Source organism: Rosa chinensis, chromosome 7 (assembly GCF_002994745.2).
Source record: "Rosa chinensis cultivar Old Blush chromosome 7, RchiOBHm-V2, whole genome shotgun sequence".
Classification (NCBI taxonomy): Eukaryota; Viridiplantae; Streptophyta; class Magnoliopsida; order Rosales; family Rosaceae; genus Rosa; species Rosa chinensis.
In genome coordinates, this window is record NC_037094.1 from 32,629,737 (window position 1) to 32,650,408 (window position 20,672).

Consider the following 20,672-nt stretch of genomic DNA (forward strand, 5'->3'; position numbering starts at 1 on the left):
AAGACTAAGAACATATCAAATTACGCTTATTCCCAAATCCAAAGCAGACAATTTACCAAAGTCATACATGCATTCAGATTTAGTTGTAGCACCAGCCTACTTCTTTCTAATCCAAAACCAACCAAAAAAAAAAGAGTAAGGTACATCGATTCAAGTTATTAAAATAAAGACGGAAAAATAATTCAATAAATAGCTCAAGATACTGAGAACATCTCCAGTAGAGATATCTTTTGTCATGTGGAGGTCTAATGACAGATTGAAAATGAAGTTATAATTTTGGGGTAAACTAATTATACTTAATTCTCTCAAACTTTTTTTATTAATAAAAAAATGACAACTCCAATAAAACTAGAGGATTGACTCATTTGAAAGTACATCAAAAATATGGCTGTGCGCCGGGGGGGTGGTGGGGGGAAGCATATACATGACCTATAAATGATGTATGGGGGAATGACTCTCTGCTTGGTTGCATAAGTATTGTAACATTTTAATATTTTATTTATTATTGAATTTAAATTTGGATGAATTTATTTGTGTGTTTAAATTTTGAATTTTTTTTGTCACTCATGGTGATTTATTTTGATTTATTTTGGGTTTTTAATTCTTGTAATCTATGGCATTTGGTTACTACCCTATCAATTGTAGGGTGTGTCTTAAGAGCCTATAAATATCACCATTTGTTGCATGCTCAAGACAACCCAACTTTTACTCTATTATTCACCCATCAAGTTTCCCTAAAAAAACTCCAAAGTGTCTTTTGTTATTTTTTGGTCAAAGAAAGGTGTTCTTTTGGTTGAGCTTTGGGTTCCTCCAATTTGTGCAGATTGGTGTGAGCCGTACATCTTGTTATTGGGCTGTTGTATCCTGGAAGGAACAAGTCAAGATATTTCTAGTGCACGGGCATTGTTCCGTAGAGGGCTTGAATCTCCTTAAATAGAGCGAGATACCCGTGCCTAAGCCTATTGTCAACAAGTTTCTCAAATAGAAATTATAATTTTTATTGTAATTTCACCAACAGTAAGAGTAATAAAATCTGTCTCAAAAATAACAGGAGAAAAGTCTCGCTAGAAAGCTATTGAGACCACCTCTCTCCATGCCAATTGTCACAGGCCTAACTTTGTGATGTGCAAAGAGGACTGCGCAGCACTTGCTACCAAACAAGTCAGCCAAGTGAGTACATATACTAGTTCCATAGTCCAAACTATGCCGACTAGAAATCCCTCCTTAAAGAGCATAACGGGCTTAAATGGCCAAGGCAGTGGGAAACATGCACCTGGCCGAGGAGACTAAATGCTAGAATTAAATAAATTACATAATTTGTTAATTACCAAAACACCCCCAAGCACACAAGCAACCAACCAAAGGCTTAACTAATGACCTTGGACAAGGTTGCTTGCGGCATTACAAGTGCAGCCCATAACACCAATGCTTTAACTTGTTTTGAAGAAGAAATATTCGAAACTGGAGCATAATTACCTCCCAAACACTTATCCATCTCATTTCTATTAATAACAACATACCTCCTGAAGATGACTCCTTAAAGATAGCTCGATCAAAATTAATCTTCACCCACTTTGCACTAGGCAGTTTCCACACCACTTCTCCATTCCTTCTTTCAATAGGACCTTACTATGTTGAAGCTGATAATCCTATAGCCTCAATCTCAATGCATCATCAAATGTGTTGAAAGTCAAAGTCAAAAATTTCTTATCCCACACCCTTGCATTCCTCTGTTTCCAAAGTCCTCACAAAAAATTTCTTAAATTCAAGCCGTCGGGCTCTATGTGAAAAATCAATTTGCACTAAACCTGGAATATCACCTAGAATTTCCACTATAAAGGGACACAATCTATAAATATGCTCAACAGATTCAATCCCCATTCCACACAGAACACATGGCATTACCTCCAAAGGCACTTGCTTCTTAATTAATCTATACAGTAGGCAAGCAATTATTCAACACTTTCCCAAAAAAAATCTTTGACATACCTGGTAATGGTACACAAGCAACCCAAAATTTCTTTGAAGTATCTCTAACTTAATACCTTGTAAAAATTACATTTAAAGAGAAATTGAAAAATTTAATAGTCTAACCTAAAATTATGTGGTAGTCATGGAAAGGTTTATCCATTACTGTAACATACATGTTTGGTCGGCTTAGGAAGCACTGACTCCGACACAGACATGGTGAGACAACACAATATGGTGATACGCGGAACCTGATAAAATTAGGATACAACAATCTAAACATTATATAATATTTTTTAAAAATGAAAAATAATTTAAATAAGAAAAAAATGCCTCACTTACTACAAAATACCACAAAATGAATTGGAGTAACCAATTTTTTCATATTAAATTTAAAAAAATAAAAATTCCAAAACATAAAAGTTTTGATGGTTTTTAACCTAACACAATATTCACCAGGCCATGTCGTATCATGTCACCGTGTTGTGTCGTGTCAATACAATTCTTCAAGTAAGCAATTTCTTCATCAACACTATCTCTCTAATGGAAGCAAGTTCTAATCGAATCAACGATTTACCAAAAATCCGACTTGAGTCTAATTCTCTAAATACTTTTTGATAAATAGTTGACCGACTAGAAGTCATCTCCAACTCTAACAATTGATTTAAAGCAATAATTTTCATGTAAATTGTGTAAACAGGCATCAATAGTCAAGGTATATATAGGCACCCAAATAATATTTTATGGAACCCTCATTAGAATATTTGAAAATGTATCTAATTGTAATCTACTTAAGAGGCAAAGACATTATCGTCATTGTATATAAAAAGACAAACATAAAACATATCACTTTATTCTCATTTACTAATTTAAAATTCTTTAATTTATTATTCGTAATCTGCTAAATAAGGTTCACGCATTAATCTTATCGTCTACATACATTGAACATCTATATAAGGAATCACCTTAAGGTGCGGTTATTGTCACCATATCATTTTCTTAATTTGTTCACCCTATACAAAATTTATAACACCAAAACTTCCACTATTACCCTTAGATACAAATATAACTTCCACAGTGAAAATACAAAAATAAAAACTTATAATTAACTGCAAAGAAAAACTTCAATGACATTCCTAGGAATTCCAGCAACTACCAAGTCCTACAACAGTGGTACGTTGGCTATCATTCCTTGTTCTTTCTTTGTTTATCATCCTCTTCTCTTCCCCTCTCATTCTCAATTTCCTTGTTTTACATAATTTGTCAACCATATCTCAGTCATTCCTATGAGATTTTCTCTAGCATCCCATTGACCTTTTGGAGTTAGTTACGTACTCTCTTAGCGAGTTGTTGTGAATAAGTTTGGTCTGAGATTGGATTGGACTGACAATGAAGTCGGTTATGTCATGTTTAAAGAGTTGCAGGGCTCTATCAGATTGGGAGAGCTTTTGTCACATTGGCTTACTAGCTAGTAATCTTTCAAACTTTAATTAAGTGAAGCTCATGTTTCAGGAGAGGCAGTCGTCGATCAATCACACGATGCTCGTCGAAATTTGAATTGATCACACTCATAAGAAATTAGAAATTGGATCCATGAAGAGAAAAAGAAAATAGAAAAGAAGAAGATATGAAGAAGGCAGTCACTCACTCACTTGATTATGTGGGGACTGGGGAATGAGAGGTTGCAGTTGGGTGTAAGAGACTATGGCGCTGTGGTTCCTTTGTCGCTGCCAATAGAGGCTTGTAGCTTTGGGTTTTATTTTTATTTACTTATTTCACGATGTTAATAACAGAGGGTATTATTGGAATATTTTGCTCAAAAATTATATATGGGGCGAGCAGAGGAAATAATAGGGTGGCATTAGCCATACCCATCACTATTCTCAATTTTAGAAAGTAAATATTTGACTTTAAAATTTGCCATTGGAATTTGAAATTTCTTCGAGCCATAGTAGTAATCAACTAATAAAATTAACCATATTAGCTTTACTGTATACGTAGTATGACAATAATGAAATAAATCATTAAAGGTGTCGTATGAATTTGAAGATTCTTAACTTTGAAAGTTGTAATCTACTAGCCAAGCTATTCATTTTAATGTTTTTTTTTTTTTTTTTTAATGGAAATAGGTCAACCCTTTCATTATAATTCAGTAAGCAGTACAAAAATGAAACACCCCTATGGGGTCGACAGAAAGAATCATTCCTTAGAACCTCAGGAAACTTTATTCTAGAAGAATAAAATCCCAAAAAATCTTGAGTACACCCACCTTTTGGTAAATTCACGCACTTTTATTCTAACAAAAACCTAAAAACCTCGCCTACATAAAAAGGCTCCAACTAAGGTACTGGTTTTTGCAACCCAAACAAAAATTAAACAGCACTGTGGGCCATAGAGACCCAATCCATCCAGCCCACTTGAGGCCCAATATTCCAAACCACGGCAAACCTTAGCATGCATAGAATCTCCATCGACGGCAGCAATGCTGCCAGTGCCGCTGTCACAACTTGGTCGTCCACCACCACAGCATGATCACTGCCACCATCACCACTTCTTTTAACAGGGTAGCCTTGTCCCAATATGCATCGTTGCTGCCAGCGCCGGCACGAGTAGAGAATTACAACTAACACCCAGATGTAGCACAACCATCGTTGTAGCCTAGAACCCCTAAATAGCTGCCGTCTCAGAGACACGACCCAACATATCTGGAACCCACAAGCGGCCGCCATCACCATCAACCGATGTCGCCAACCAATCAGCCTCAAAGTCCATGAATCTAACCGGAAAAACCAAGAGCAACTCATGGTCGCCAACATCCTAACTCAATAAACCAGGAACAGAGTCTGCCCCATATCGGATCTCCATCCCCAAACAATAATCCAATCCCAGCTCGAAATCCATCATGGTGATGAATATCGCCATTAACCTCCGTCAAGATAGGGCAAACTGCTGCACCATCCACCACAATGAGGAGAAGAAGTAAGAGTAGGCCTAAACCTACAAAGATCTCCAAGGACAAGCCATGGAGAAGGTGTAGAGCCGTCAGCTTTGAAGGTCGGCAGGCACAAACCCTAACAGGGAGAGAGCTAGGTTGGGAGAGAGTTTTCATCCGAAAGTGTAATTAAATATTCATTTTAATGTTTATAGAATGACAACCTATTCATTTTTAATGTTTATAGAATGACAACTATGAAATGAGTATCCAAACAATATTGATTGTTATAGTAGTGGTTATTTGGATTTCAAGAATTTAGAATGAGTTTTTCTATTGGAACCTCTAAATTTACTCACTTGACCTCCTTGCTTTTTACACCTCCTATCAAATTTTCAAATACTAAATTTACTCACTAAACCTCACTCAAGTTCCTGAAATAATCTCACTTATATAATTTGCAAACAAACTATTAATTACATATTCATTCCTTAACCAGATTACATAAATCTCTTATCTAATACAAAGAAACTCAAACACAAGGTATTGGGCTTTAAAAATTAATTTCTAATAAAAAAGAATTGTTTTTTTTTAAATCTTTTTTTTTTTCTCTTGTAGATGTGCAAAAAAAAAATGAAGAGTAATTTTTCTTAATGTTTAATTATTTTCTCTATTTTCTATACCTCATGATAAATTATTTAATAGCTTTTTAGATTTTTTTTACTACTAGCTCCTTTTTTTTTTGTAAATATAATAAATAGACTGAGATTTAGGTCATAAAATAATTTCTTTTGTTATCCCTCACCAATATGCGTTCAACATATATGATGATAAAAAAATTTATGTCACATGATCTTGATTATAGTTTTAATTCTTATTAAATATATATAAATGCTTTAATGAGTATGTAGTGAAATTGAAAAATGAAAATAGATAAGGAAAATAATAAAGAATGCAATATAATATTATTGAATTGGAAAGTCTAGAGAAATTAAATATAATATTTTTTTGGGTATTATTATTGTCCTTAATAGTCATTTTATAAGAGGTTATATATGTCATTTAATAATTCATAATAGAGTGAGGTCAACTGAGCAGATTTGGAGGTCCTAATAGAAACACTCATTTAGAATCTATAAATTGTATTCTATTAAGTATTAACTAGCCAACCACATTAATATTATTTTGAATATAATTTACAGATAATGAATAGTTTATTATTAAATGTATTATCTGGATTTTGAAATTTTTAAATCTTTAACTTGTAATTTATAATCAAGCCATTCACATTAATGTTCTATGGAATGAGAATCATGAAATCAATCCTCATTTGTAAAAGCAACTAAGTTGATTATTAAAGTTGATTTTTCATTTCAAAAATTCAAAGTCTATAAATTGCAACCTTTAAGTAAAAGCATCCGCAATGGTACTCCTAATTGTTTTTTCTTTTTAGGGAAATGAATATTCATATATACGCACAGCTTACTGAGCCACCACTAGAAAAATACATACACCAGAACCTAAGTCCCCACAACAATAAACTGCGATACATACTCGGTCTAAACGGGGTATAGAGGCTTGCAAGTAAATTCCATTAAAAAACTAATTGCACACTTGTTCAAAGTGGCTACTATGAAAACTAAAAAACAAAAGACCTTGACCTATTTGATGTTACATGACTCAACCAATAAAACTAGTACATCCACCTTATATCTCAATTGGTATATATTAATACTAGCCACTGGACTAAGCCTACCACACACATATGATCAAAAATTCCAAGGGATGTGTAATACCCCGAATTTCGATTATTATTTTCAGAAATTAATAAGTGGGTAATTAGTACTATGGTTAGTTTTGTGGTGAAGTGAAAGTGTTTCGGAAGAATAATTACTCGAAAATGTTTTATTACGAGGGATCAATGAGTTGAATTTTTATTCGTTGAGTTTCTCTGAAAACTTTCTTCACAAAAGTTGTAGAGCGTGTCGATACGAGTTCGTGGACATGCAGTATGCAAAAATCGAAGTTCGTATGAGAAAGTTATGACCGACAAAAAACGTTTCCTTTTTCAGAAATTTTCCTATAAATTGGATTTTTCCAATTTTTTTCCCATAATTTCCATCTTTTGGAAGGATTTTCTTCTCTCTTCTCTCTCGGCCAAAACTTTGACTATCCCAAAAATCCTTTTGACTTGACCCGAACCCGGATAATCCGACCAGGTCTTTTCTCCGATTTCTGGCATCCTCAGGCGGTGCCACCTGTCCAGATCGACTCGCCGACCTCTCCTCTTCCTCCCTCTTGCATTCTCTGGCATTGATTCTACCGAAAGTTGCAAATCGAAGCTGGATGATTTGGTGGAGGCGTACTCGGTCGAATTTTTTGATTCCGGCGGCAGCTAAACTTGAAACCAGTCATGTTTTGGAGCTGTCCTCCTCTTAATCACAGCCAAACAAGCCTTGAAGCTCGATTCGAAGTGTGTTGGTCGGAATCATGATTTGAGTTCAACGGTGGAGATTTTTCGGGCTTGTTCTAGCTCGATCTAGGCCCAATCGGCCTTAGTCCCAGGTATGAAAGTTGCTCCTCTTGATGTGCTCTACAAGTTGGCAGGAGCTGATCCTCCAGTTTTTGGTGTCGGTTCGGCGACACGTGGAGCCTACGTGCAGCCTCCCGTGGGGGCGTGTCCGGCCATGTTTGGGGTAGTTTCTTACTTCATTATCATCTACTCGTCGATACGAGCATTTTGATATATGATTTGTAACTTTTGGAGACCGTTTGAATTGTTAGGTTTTTCTGTAATTTTGGTTTTCTCTATTTGCGATCCATGACTATTGGATCGTCATATAATTTTGATACATTGATCATAGAAGTGTTCCGGAGACCTTGGGAGGTCTCGGAGGAAATTTGGTCTTGTTGGACGTAGTCTTTGGTTTTTAGTTCGCAGGTTTCGAACTTTAAATTCTTGTGTACGTTGTATCGTATTGAGTGTGACTTGTTGTGACTAGGTATGACGAGGTTGTTGAGAGGAGTTTGATGGTTCAAGCTTTATCTCGTGTGGTGTGTGAAGACGCAACGGGATTTAGAGGTGAGTAAATATCATAAGGCTCATTTAAAAACGGAGTTACTTTATTATTCGGATTTATTTGATAAATTGTGAAATTGTTTTCAGAAATGAATATTTGTTTTAAATTATATGAACTTGCTTGTCTACGATTCACAGGTAAGTTAAAATAAGGTTTTATTATAAAAATAATTTTTCTCGAGTTTTGTGATTATACACACACACACACATGTAAAATATGTCTTGATGGTATGACATTGTGAGAAGTATAATAATTGTGATTTTATTCGGGTTATTGTTTTGAGCATTTACTCTATTCGAGAATGCAATATATCATGCAATTGTTGATTTTTATTGTGTTGAAGAGTACCTTGAGTTGAGTGTAACGTTTTGAGTCATGTGAGACTTTTTAAATGTTTTTGGTCTGAGGACCTATTGTCACAGTGGTGGTTGAGTTGAGTGTAAAATTTTGAGTCATGTGAGACTTTTTAAATGTTTTCGGTTTGAGGACCTATTGTCAAAGTGGTGATTGAGTTGAGTGTAACATTTTGAGTGAGACATTTTAAATGTTTCGGTCTGAGGACCTATTGTCACATTAGTGATTGAGGGAAGGAAATCTAGAACCACGCTTTTGGCCGAGTGAGTGGTTACGATTAGTTAGAGCTTTAGTCTGTCTACCAATGTATTGCTTGGGGGATAACTTTGTGTTCTCGTTCTCATGAGTACATGTTTGTAAAAGAGAGTTTCGAGTGTTTCTTTCTTTTATTGTCCATGAGGGAGATGAGTTTTGTATTTAAAAGGTGGGAGTTTTTACTTGAGTTGAAAGGGCGATTTCTTAGCTTTAGCGTGAGTTGTTTGATTTCCTTATTTATTTTCCTTTTTCATTTCTATTGTTTGATTTTAATGTAATCTCCTGAACTAAACTATATGCAGAGATTACTATGGTTTTGGATTGTGTGTTTTTTGGTGATCTCCTGAACTAATTTTCTATGCAGGGATTACTGGTTTTATTTAGTTTAATTTGTGAGTGCAGTTGTGGTTGAGACTCGTAATAAATTGAGAAATGCTTTATCATTTCATTATGGTGATAAATGCTTCCTGTCAAGAGGAAAGAACAATGATTTCTTGGATTTGTTGTTGAGATTTCAAATGATTGGGTTTGTCATGGTGGTGACATGTTTTTTCCTTAAAAAGAAAAGGATTTGATTTTGAAATAATCATTGAGTTATTTTGTTGGCCTTTTGTCGGAAAGGTGTTTTGTGGTTATTTCAGTTTACTCACATAAGCTTGCAAAAGCTTACCGGGTTTGTTGTTTCAAACCGGTGCACTATTCCATAATGTTGGGGTTATTGTGTAGGTCTGAGTAACGAGTAACGGTTGTTGAAGCTGAGGCTTTGTTGCTGTCATAGCTTGGATCTAGTCGTACTTTTGGTTATAGTCTTCCGCTGTGTAGTGAGTGTGGTGGGTGTGTTTACTCATTGAATTTTTATTCAGTTTAATTTTTAAACTCTTTTGTAATGTAATATATGATTCTAAAGAACGAATCAGTATTGACATTGTGAGCTCGGTTTGTTTTGTTGCTTAGTTTAAATGAAAAAAATTTTGAGTGTTCTTTTTGGTTGGTTAGATTATCATGTTTCGGATTCGAATTTCTTTATTCAAAATTCGGGGCGTGACAGGATGTCTCAAATAAAGTAGCAACAGGCAAAGTAATTAGGTTGTAGGTGATAGGAGCGTAATTGTACAAAATTTATATCAAATTCCTCTATATTTTTTTATGGTTAGTGCTTGTTATTTTCTAGTTATTTACTCTGTTTATATGTTTTGTAGGCATTTTGGAGCAATGAATAAGAAAAGAAGCAAAAGAATGATTGAAAGGCAAAATTAGCAAATCTGCCTGTGCAGATTAGTCAACTTTGACAGAGACTAAAATCAGCTCAGAACAAACTAGATAATGGTGTTTATATTGATGGAAAGCCTCAGATGTCTAGTTTTTAGAGCTTTTTGTGGTTCGTGAATATCATTTTTCTTGAAGAAGTTATGACCAATTTAGTACAACAAGGTCAGGCTGTGCATAAATCTAAGTCCAAACAAGGAAAGATTGTCTCCTAGAGTTATAATGGAAGAAGAATCGAGATTACAAAGGTGGATATGTTGAAAATCAGATGGAATCTCTTAAGGAAATCAGAATTAAAAGTCCTACAATCTCTAGGGATTTTGGGAACCAATCAGAAATTTCCTCACAAAGTTTTTCTTTAATTGGAATTCAAATATCTTAATTCTTGGAGTAGAAGAAGTCCTGACGCAATAACTATATAAAAAGGAGTGTAGGGCATCATTCTAGACATCTTTGGATGCACAACATCATTCCATTGCCACCATTCTCTTCTCCCTGTCTTTTCTTGTTTTATTTTATTTCCTTTATATATTGCTAATAGGTTTTTTTTATAGTTAGGGGCTGCCTAAGCCCTAGACATGTGTAAACTAAATTTTTGGCATTAGTTTTATAGTTTCTTGGATATTGAATGCTTGCTAATTCATTGGTTTCTCATTGATAAATTCAGGTTTCGTTTATGATGGTTGCAAATGTAGTAAGCATGCTAGGATTTTATTGCTATGATTTCGTGTTTAGATCATCATGTCAAGCTTGTTATCTAGAGTAGCACACAAGTGACTTGAGCCCCATTCATATGAATTAGCATCTAGGTAGATTAGGACAACATCAATACCAAAATTTCCTAGCTAGCTTTATTCACAACTTTTTTTATTCTTAATGACGTTTGACTTGAGAACTGTGTAAGAACATCACTCTAGGTTCCATGTTAGAACTAAGAAGCTAGGTTAGGATGCACAAATCATGCACTTAACATATCAAGTATGAAAGGTTAATAGGTTAAGTTCAACACATCATTGGCTTAGCTTGAGTAAAGACATTCAATTGAAAAGAAGCATATAGGTTAACAAATCTTAGGTGAAACATTGTCTAGTAGTGTATGGTTGTTCCTAGCTATTGTCTATCACATCTATATCAAAAACCTAAAAACAAAACTAATTTCTTTTCCCTTTTCTATTTTTGTCATCTTCTTGTCCTCTATTTTCTGTGATTTTATTAATATAGTAAATCAACATCGATTTCCCTTGAAATTTTGTGTGAGTCGTCCTTAGTGTGTCTAGTTTAAGTCTATAAATTTTCATAATTTTTCGTTGAGTCTAAGTAGGGTTTTTTTTATTTCATCTTTATTAGAGGTCAATTTTAGTGTTTTGTCTGTTTTTGAGTCTAGATTTGCATATTAAGCACAATCCTCTGTGGGAGACCCCTTCTTTCCTATACTACGATTAACAGGGTTAATTTATGCGCCTATTTTAGGTGTATTAGTTGTGCTAAAGGCCGCAAGCTCGACCCTCTACTTCTTACCCCTTAATTTGGGCTAGGCAAGACATATGGAGCTGACATGGTTCAGGCCCAAAAGCCTTCGTCCATAATACCCACATCTCCCCTATCTCCAATCTAGATCACCTCGTCCAGACAACCTTTGGCCCTCAGAGTCGCCACCAATGCATGGTCAAGCATCCTCTATGCATAGGAAAAGACGCCACCTCGCACACATTATAATTCCGAATACGAAGCAGCAACAAAAAAAAAGTTGCCAACGAGTAGTGAAGAAGCAAAGCAGGGAGGCTTTAGCCACAACAGTCAATCAACTTAGCCCCAAACTACGCAACACTAGACCACAACAGTAAAACTAATGCGATGCATGTAGAGCCACCAAGTAGGTTAGGATTCCACAACGAAGCCGTCACCACCAAACTAAAGAAGAAGACTTCCACTAGTTCACCAGGAACAAAGCCGCGACTTCAAGAGGAGTACAAGTCATACTACGAGATCAGAGATCCCGTTCTACTCGACAACCAGCAGTCCAAAGGTCGCCGCTAGCATGAAACCCTAGGTTTCGACTCCACCTCTTATAGTTTGCATCATAGCAATCTTCTTGACAATGCCTAGCTATTCCTAATTAGTTGAGAAAATAATTAAAAGTTAAATTAGTTATTTTTTCAACTAATTTTCAGTGAGTAGATTTTTGTGGATTTCAAAATAGATGACTTTCATTTGCTACATGTACATGCTTTTATAAGGTGGCTACAACATTTGGGCATTACTCTAACCACGACACATACATATCAGTTTGGATCTTAAATATCTCTCGTTTTCATCCACCATGTATGCCGACTAAATCACATCATGCCCTCAGTTGTATATAACGGGTCAATTAAATTTAGGCCCTTGAAAATTTTATTTTATAGGTTATGGTTTATTGATTAGTTTTTTGTTTTTCTTTATTTTTATTGAGGATATTCTTTTCTTCAAATTTTACACCCTCGAGCAATCCAAAAGTTGGTGTACAACAGAGATGAAAGTTGACAAATCTCGATCAAACGAGCCAGCCTCACAACTTGTGCATCACATCAATCAAGGCTTGCAAAATCGGCGGGGATTCTACCTACTGTTTTTTGATTTTTTTAATAACCTGAGTTCTCATTATTCATTTCTTGTAAAATTCATGAAATTAATAAAATGTGATTTGTATAATTAATTTCATGTTCTTGTGCGTTTTCTTGAGTTAACTGTGAAGTAAAGGTGTTTCAAATGAATATTCACTTGAAATGTTTTGTTTTTAGGGGTCTAGAGTTGACTTTATTTATTCATTAGGCTTTTAAAAAAACTTTATTTACGAAAATGTAGAGCAAGTCAATACGAGTTCGTAAACATGCAGCATGCTATATTCCACTTTCATATGAAAGAGTTATGGTTAGCGAAGTTTGATTATTTTTGAAAATTTTATTTTAGTTGAAAGTTTTTGAAAGTTCGGTCTTCAAAACCATGATCTGACCCATACCTATCTCCTCTATTTGGCATCATATGGCAGCTCTGTGTTTTAAAATTTTACTCGCAAGCGCACGAATCAATTGCAATACAGATGTGCAAGAGCTAGTTCGAACCCACAAGGACTGTATGAAATAGGAAAAACTAATCGAACCAAAATTAATTTAATGCTAACCTATTTGAATAAAAATTGGATGTGATTTAGCTAAACTTGTATAAATTAAAACAAAGCAAATAGATAAAGATTACCTTGATGACGAAGTAACTAAGGTATCTGATTCCACCACATTACTCAATAAATCTCTAAGTAATATCTACCAATTCGCAAATTAGAAGTAGCAATTTAGAAATCAATCTACTGCTTGCTCAAGATTTAACAATGAAGAACACATGAAATGGATCTAAAGTAGACTCTTCTTTGCTTCTTAGTTATAAATACCAAAGCATCACATGTACACAAATTTATTGAAACTACAAAAATCAAAGTGTGTGCTCAGCATCAAATGTGAAACGAGCTCATTTGCATGACAAGAGATCAAAGGAGTTCATATTTAATATTTTACAAAGCCAAGCATGTATTAATAAAAGTGACTTCCAAACTACCAAAAATGCATGACATTAGAGGTGAAATGAACAAAGATTTCATTAATGCATTTTGAAGCAAGAGTCATAGGCATGAAAAACATAACTGTGGGAATAGAAAGATAATTAAATGAAACTTATTTCATAGTGCGGTTTCTCCTTGACCTTAGTTTAGGAAATTAGCAATAGATAACACAAATCGAAAAACATGCTTAAAACAATACAATACATTATACAAAGAGTAGCTAAAGAAAGGGAAGAAACAAAGATCAACAATGTATTTCTAATCTCCTCTCTCTCTCGCTCTCTCTATTCTCTTCAAGGAAGCTCTATTTATATACAACCTTGACCTTCATTGCAACTTGATCCATGTGAAATTGACTTGCCTTTTGTCCAAAATCTCAAGCTTGATGGCATGTTTCTTCACACATAAGCTTCCATACATTAACCTTTCTCTTTCTCAATTGCTTTATTGACTACTACATCTTCTCTTATTTTCCATGTGCAAGAGTAACAAGTTACCTACAATATTTCAAAGATTAAAGTTGGTTCCTTCTTTCATGCAACCTTGTTTCATGGCAATTCTTTATAAGGGAGGAACCAGGATTCGACAACTGGGGGGGAGGGGGGTCCAAAATATAATTGATAAATAATGATATCATTTCATGAATTAATCTACAATGAAAGATAATCTCAGCAATAAAAGACAAAGAAGAAAACAATAATTACTTATAATTACATTTCCATACTCAGAGTTTTCTTTATATTCGATGAGTTTCTTTCCTATCTTCGTACATGATTATATATAATCAATGCATAGTTTGAAAACTTGAAGGGGTCTGGACCCCCCAGACCTAAACGTATTTCCGCCGCTGATTCTTTATGTACTCTTCCATTTGTATCAATTGCATGTACATACCTATGAATCAAACAAGTGAATAATTTATTGGCCAAGTGAATAATTTCAACACAGCATAATTAATGTAATGGAAAAGCATTCTTATCAATTTAAAACGTTATGTATGCTACACATGCTATTGGACTAATAAGAACATGTGTTGCACTACTTCATCTAATTAAAGGGAAAATGACTGCTCTAGGAAGGTGGCGAGTTCCTTACTTGGTCAAATGGTCACAGCCTCCTAGTGGCAGGATGAAACTAAGTATCACTGGATTTATATTCCAGTGGCAATATAGTGGGAAAGTTGTGCTATTTGTAATTATGCTTCTCCGTAGTAGAGTTATCTTTCTGTTATGTCACCACAATTATAAAGCTAATGGAGTAGCCACTAGAGCACTCTTCTCTAGTTGGTGCTTGCTAGAATATATTGTTTTTGTTGAGACTCTTGTTATTATTTCAGGAAGTTCTCTTGATGCACGTTGTAATTAGGGGTATAGGCACCGCAGTTTCATTAATCAAGGCATGAGGGCAGCCACACCGGCCCTTATTTCAAAAAAAAAAAATGACTAATGTTAAAACGAGGACTCAATTTCTGACTACTTCTGGTTAATTTTTATTTTTTTATTTTGGCTGTTCATAAGTTCATAACTTGAGTTCGCAAGTTTTAATTGAAGTAGTGTTGAAAATGTTCTTTAACTTCTTATAGTATATCTGTATTAAATTGGTTTGAAATACATGAAGCAACTAAAATTGGCTTTGGAGAAATTGGGCTCATCCTGTGTCTCGGATCGATTCAGTCTTAATCACATTTTTCAACCCCACCAATCAAACACAGAGATCAATGCTCTTCCTAGTAGAGGTTGTTACATGATGTTTCCAAGATTGTTCTAATGCAGTTTGGTGGTTGGAATTGAGCTAGAGCGATGATCAATATTGAGATGAAGGGGGTTTGAAACCTATTTGGATCTAGGTTTGTGAGCCGAGTTGGGTCGAGTTCAGAGTCAGATTTAATATCTAGGTGGGATTTTATATCCGATTTTATATTTTTATTTTATAGGTTATGGTTTATTGATTAGTTTTTTATTTTTCTTTATTTTTATTGAGGATATTCTTTTCTTCAAATTTTACACCCTCGAGCAATCCAAAAGTTGGTGTACAACAGAGATGAAAGATGACAAATCTCGATCAAACGAGCCGGCCTCACAACTTGTGCATCGCATCAATCAAGGCTTGCAAAATCGGAGGGGATTCTACCAACTGTTTTTTTATTTTTTTTACTACCCTGAGTTCTCGTTATTCATTTCTAGTAAAATTCATGAAACTAATAAAATATGGTTTGTATAATTAATTTCGTGTTCTTGTGCATTTTCTTGAGTTAACTGTGAAGTAAAGGTGTTTCAAATGAATATTCACTTGAAATGTTTTGTTTTTAGGGGTCTAGAGTTGACTTTATTATTCGTTATTCATTAAGCTTTTAAAAAAAAATTATTTACAAAAATGTAGAGCAAGTCGATACGAGTTCGTAAACATGCAACATGCTATATTCCACTTTCATATTAAAGAGTTATGGTTACCGAAGTTTGATTATTTTTGAAAATTTTATTTCAGTTGAAAGTTTTCCATTTAGAAACAAAATTTTCAAAAGTTCGGTCTTCAAAACCATGATCCGATATAGATCTTTCTCCTCTGTTTGGCATCATATGGCAGCGCCATTGATGTGTTTTAAAATTTTACTTGCAAGCTTACGAATCAGTTGCAACATAGAAGTGCAAGAGCGAGTTTGAACCCACAAGGACTGTATGAAATAGGAAAAACTAATCGAACCAAAATTAATTTAATGCTAACCTAGTTGAATAAAAAATTGGATGTGATTTAGCTAAACTTGTATAAATTAAAACAAAGCAAATAGATAAAGATTACCTTGATGACGAAGTAACTAAGGTATCTGATTCCACCACATTACTTAATAAATCTCTAAGTACTATATACCAATTCACAAATTAGAAGTAGCAATCTAGAAATCAATCTACTGCTTGCTCAAGATTTAACAATGAAGAACACATGAAATGGATCTAAAGTAGACTCTTCTTTGCTTCTTAGTTATAAATACCAAAGCATCACATGTACACAAATTTATTGAAACTACAAAAGTCAAAGTGTGTGCTCAGCATCAAATGTGAAACAGCTCATTTGCATGACAAGAGATCAAAGGAGTTCATATTTAATATTTTACAAAGCCAAGCATGTATTAATAAAAGTGACTTCCAAACTACCAAAAATGCATAACGTTAGAGGTGAAATGAACAAAGATTTCATTAATGCATTTTGAAGCAAGAGTCATAGGCATGAAAAACATAACTGTACGTGGGAAAATTAAAAGAAACTTATTTCATAGTGTGGTTTCTCCTTAACCTTAGTTAAGGAAATTAGCAATACATAACACAAATCGAAAACATGCTTAAAACAATACAATACATTATACAAAGAGTAGCTAAAGAAAGGGAAGAAACAAAGATCAACAATGTATTTCTAATCTCCTCTCTCTCTGGCTCTCTCTATTCTCTTCAAGGAAACTCTATTTATATACAACCCTGACCCTCATTGAAACTTGATCCATGTGAAATTGACTTGCCTTCCATCCAAAATCTCAAGCTTGATGGCATGTTTCTTCACAAATACGCTTCCATACATTAATCTTTCTCTTTCTCAATTGCTTTATTGACTACTACATCTTTTCTTATTTTTCATGTGCAAGAGTAACAAGCTACCTACAATATTTCAAAGATTAAAGTTGGTTCCGTATTTCATGCAACCTTGTTTCATGGCAATTCTTTATAGGGGTGGAACCAAGATTTGACAACATGGGGGGTCCAAAATATAATTGATAAATAATGATACGAATTAATCTACAATGAAAGATAATCTCAGCAATAAAAGACAAAGAAGAAAACAATAATTACTTGTAATTACATTTCCATACTCAGAGTTTTCTTTATATTCGATGAGTTTCTTTCCTATCTTCGTACATGATTATATATAATCAATGCATAGTTTGAAAACTTGAAGGGGGTTTGGCAGCCCCCCCCCGGCCGCTGATTCTTTATGTACTCTTCTATTTGTATCAATTGCATGTATGTACCTATGAATCAAACAAGCATAAAGTGAACTCAACAATTTATTGGCCAAGTGAATAATTTCAATACAGCATAATTAATGTAATGGAAAAAGCATTCTTATCAATTTAAAACGTTATGTATGCTATACATGCTATTGGACCAATAAGAATATGTGTTGCACTAATTCATCTAATTAAAGGGAAAATGACTAATGTTAAAACGAGGACTCAATTTCTGACTACTTCTAGTTAATTTTTTTATTTATTTTCGCTGTTCATAAGTTCATGACTTGAGTTTGCAAGTTTTAATTGAAGTAGTGTTGAAAATATTCTTTAACAGCTTATAGTATATTTGTATTAAATTGGTTCGAAATACATGAAGCAACTAAAATTGGCTTTGGAGAAATTCGTCTCATCCTATGTCTCGGATCGATTAAGTCTCAATCACATTTTTGAACCCCACCAATCAAACACATAGATCAATGCTCTTCCTAGTAGAGGTTGTTACATGATGTTTCCAAGATTGTTCTAATGCGGTTTGGTGGTTGGAATTGAGCTAGAGCGATGATCAATATTGAGATGTTGGAGTCGAAACCTATTTGGATCCAGGTTTGTGAGTCGAGTTGGGTCGAGTTCAGAGTCAGATTTAATATCTAGGTGGGATTTTAAATTCGATTTAGGACCCAAAACTTATGTCAAATATGTTTTTGAACGTAGACCAGACATCCATATCATTTAACCTAAATATAGTTTATTTTTTTATTTTTTTTAAAACACCATGCGGAATGGTTACTTCTCTTAAGAGAAGACTAGACCAAAACACACACTCTGAGTGTGAGTTTAATTTTGAAAAATAAAAAATAAATAAATAATCATTAGAGAAAACGTGGGGAGTTTTGGAATATTTTTTTTGTTTTTCCTTTTTTGTTGTGGAATTAGGAAGTTATAGAGAGAGATTTTAGGGGAAAATAAATTAAAATTTTATTTTGTTATTTTGCTTATTACGATCATATCCTCTATTTATTAAAAGATATTTTTAGAAACTCTATGGTCTAAGGATTTAGTCGTTTTTTTACGTTCACTCTGGCTAACAAAACCTCTTCTCTTAATAATAGTATAGATTATCTCGTATAAATTTTCAATATATCTGTATCACAAAATATTTGTACACTCCTAATACCTGTATGACTAACTAGAAGTAATTTTAGAAAAAAAAAAACCGCGTTCATTGTTTCATCCACCGACCCTTAGTTCATGTGCGGGGGCAAGAACTGATTGGTTCTCCCGAAAAATACCCAAACCAGAAAGCCGCAGTAAAACAAAATCTACCTCCACGATCCTAAATCAGGGAAGTCTGCCACGCACCGCCCCAGACCACGTCGCAGCCGCGTCACACGCGCACGTGCATTCACCGCTGATGGGCAAAACAGGTAATTTCCCCACCCCACCCCACCCCAAAACCAAACCACCACAGCGGTTTCCACATATTAAAAATCACATGTGGACGGCCACATCCACTGCCCACCCCACGTGGCGGATCCTCGTTGGCTGGGCCGCAGTATAAATAATGCCCACATCGGAGCCTCCTCCTCTTCCGTAGTCAAAGTTTCCATAGGGTTAGATAGAATAGCGAGATTTAAAATCCCTCCTCATAACAAACATGTATCTCATTTCTCTCATTCGGAGGCAGAGGGGCTTTGATAGAGTTACTGGCGGGTCTCTAATTCGCTTGGTGCAGGTCGGGAACTGCTTCGGTTTATAGATATCAGAGCCAGGTGGCGCGACGCCGCTGGCTGGCTGCGATTTCCAGCGGAGCGGGTCCCGCCTTGCATCAACTGAATCGGAGACCGCGGTAATAAAAATTAGAAAAAAAAAAAAGAAGAAGAAGAGAAACCAGGCCGCGTCAGAGATCTCTCCGTTTTGCTCTGCTCATTCATCAGATCTCACCTCAGGTTCGCTCGCTCATATCGATTTTGTTCAATTTAATCTGATTTTTAGTATCCGAATTAGTAATATGGTAGATCTTGCTCCTTTGATTATAGGAAAACTAGTTTCTTTGCTTTAGTTGGTTGTTATGATCTAAACTAGGTTTTTTTTTTTTTTTTTAATTGATCCAAGTTTGATGTTCAATGCTGTGAACTTTTTTTTGGTAATCAATCGATGTTAAACATCTAATTGATATTTTGTTTTTTTTTTTTGGATTTCTGGATCGGTAAAGTTATTATTATTCTAATTTCCACTAACAGATTATCCTTGGCTTTTATATCTTTTTAGGATATGTGACATCACTAATTTATTCGCTTTTCTTTTTTATGGAATTAAGCAGAGTTTGATTAATAACAGAAATGTCGTTTGGAATGGGATAGATAAAACTGGAAGTTGTAATTAATTTTCCAAATGCTGTTGCTGTCTTTAGGGGGGAAGTAAGTATCGCTATCGTTCATGTTTCGTGTGTGAGTTAATTATTGTTATTTATTATTATTACTACCTCTTCAAAATTAGGTATTCCCTGCCAGTCCATGGGTCTTCACCTTTTTGCAGTATGTGTATGGAGATAGATCAGATAGTAGCCTTTTGTGGAAATCTGAGAAAAGCAGAGAATCTTTCAAAACAAAGACTGTTGAGTGATGATAAGAAAAGAGGAAAAAAGGGCTTTAGGGTGTCTAACATTTACCAAAAGGGATAAAAAGTCTTGAAGGTGAGCCTCCTAAAGTCAAAGATTGCCAGAAAAGTATGTTCACATTTTGTTTTGTTTTGTTTATCCTTTTATTTTATTATTATTATTATTTTTTTTTTTTGGGATTGAATTTGTCTGTCCCCTTTGTGTGTGTTCATTATTATTTCCCAATACAGTTGTGTGTTTAAACTTTTAAATGATAATCCTCATAAGCCAATTTCGTTCATATCAACAACTGCAAAAGTAGAAGTTTAGGTTAAAACGAGATCCACACAACAACTGCAAGGCAATTACAATAGAAGCCTAAGAGATGCTTTGTGATCCGAAACACATAGATAGAGAGTGCATGTTTATATTCATTGTTGCTTTCCCTTTATACATTGTATATGTACGATGTGTCACGAGTCGTGACTCCTTGCCATGGAAAATATTAATAACAATGAAAAGATAGAAATTGATGAAGCTAAAATCACAATGAGCAAACCCAAGAGACCACTGTCTTTTTCAGAGATTACTACCTTCTTCAATTGAAGGGAATATGTGCATGTTCATGCATT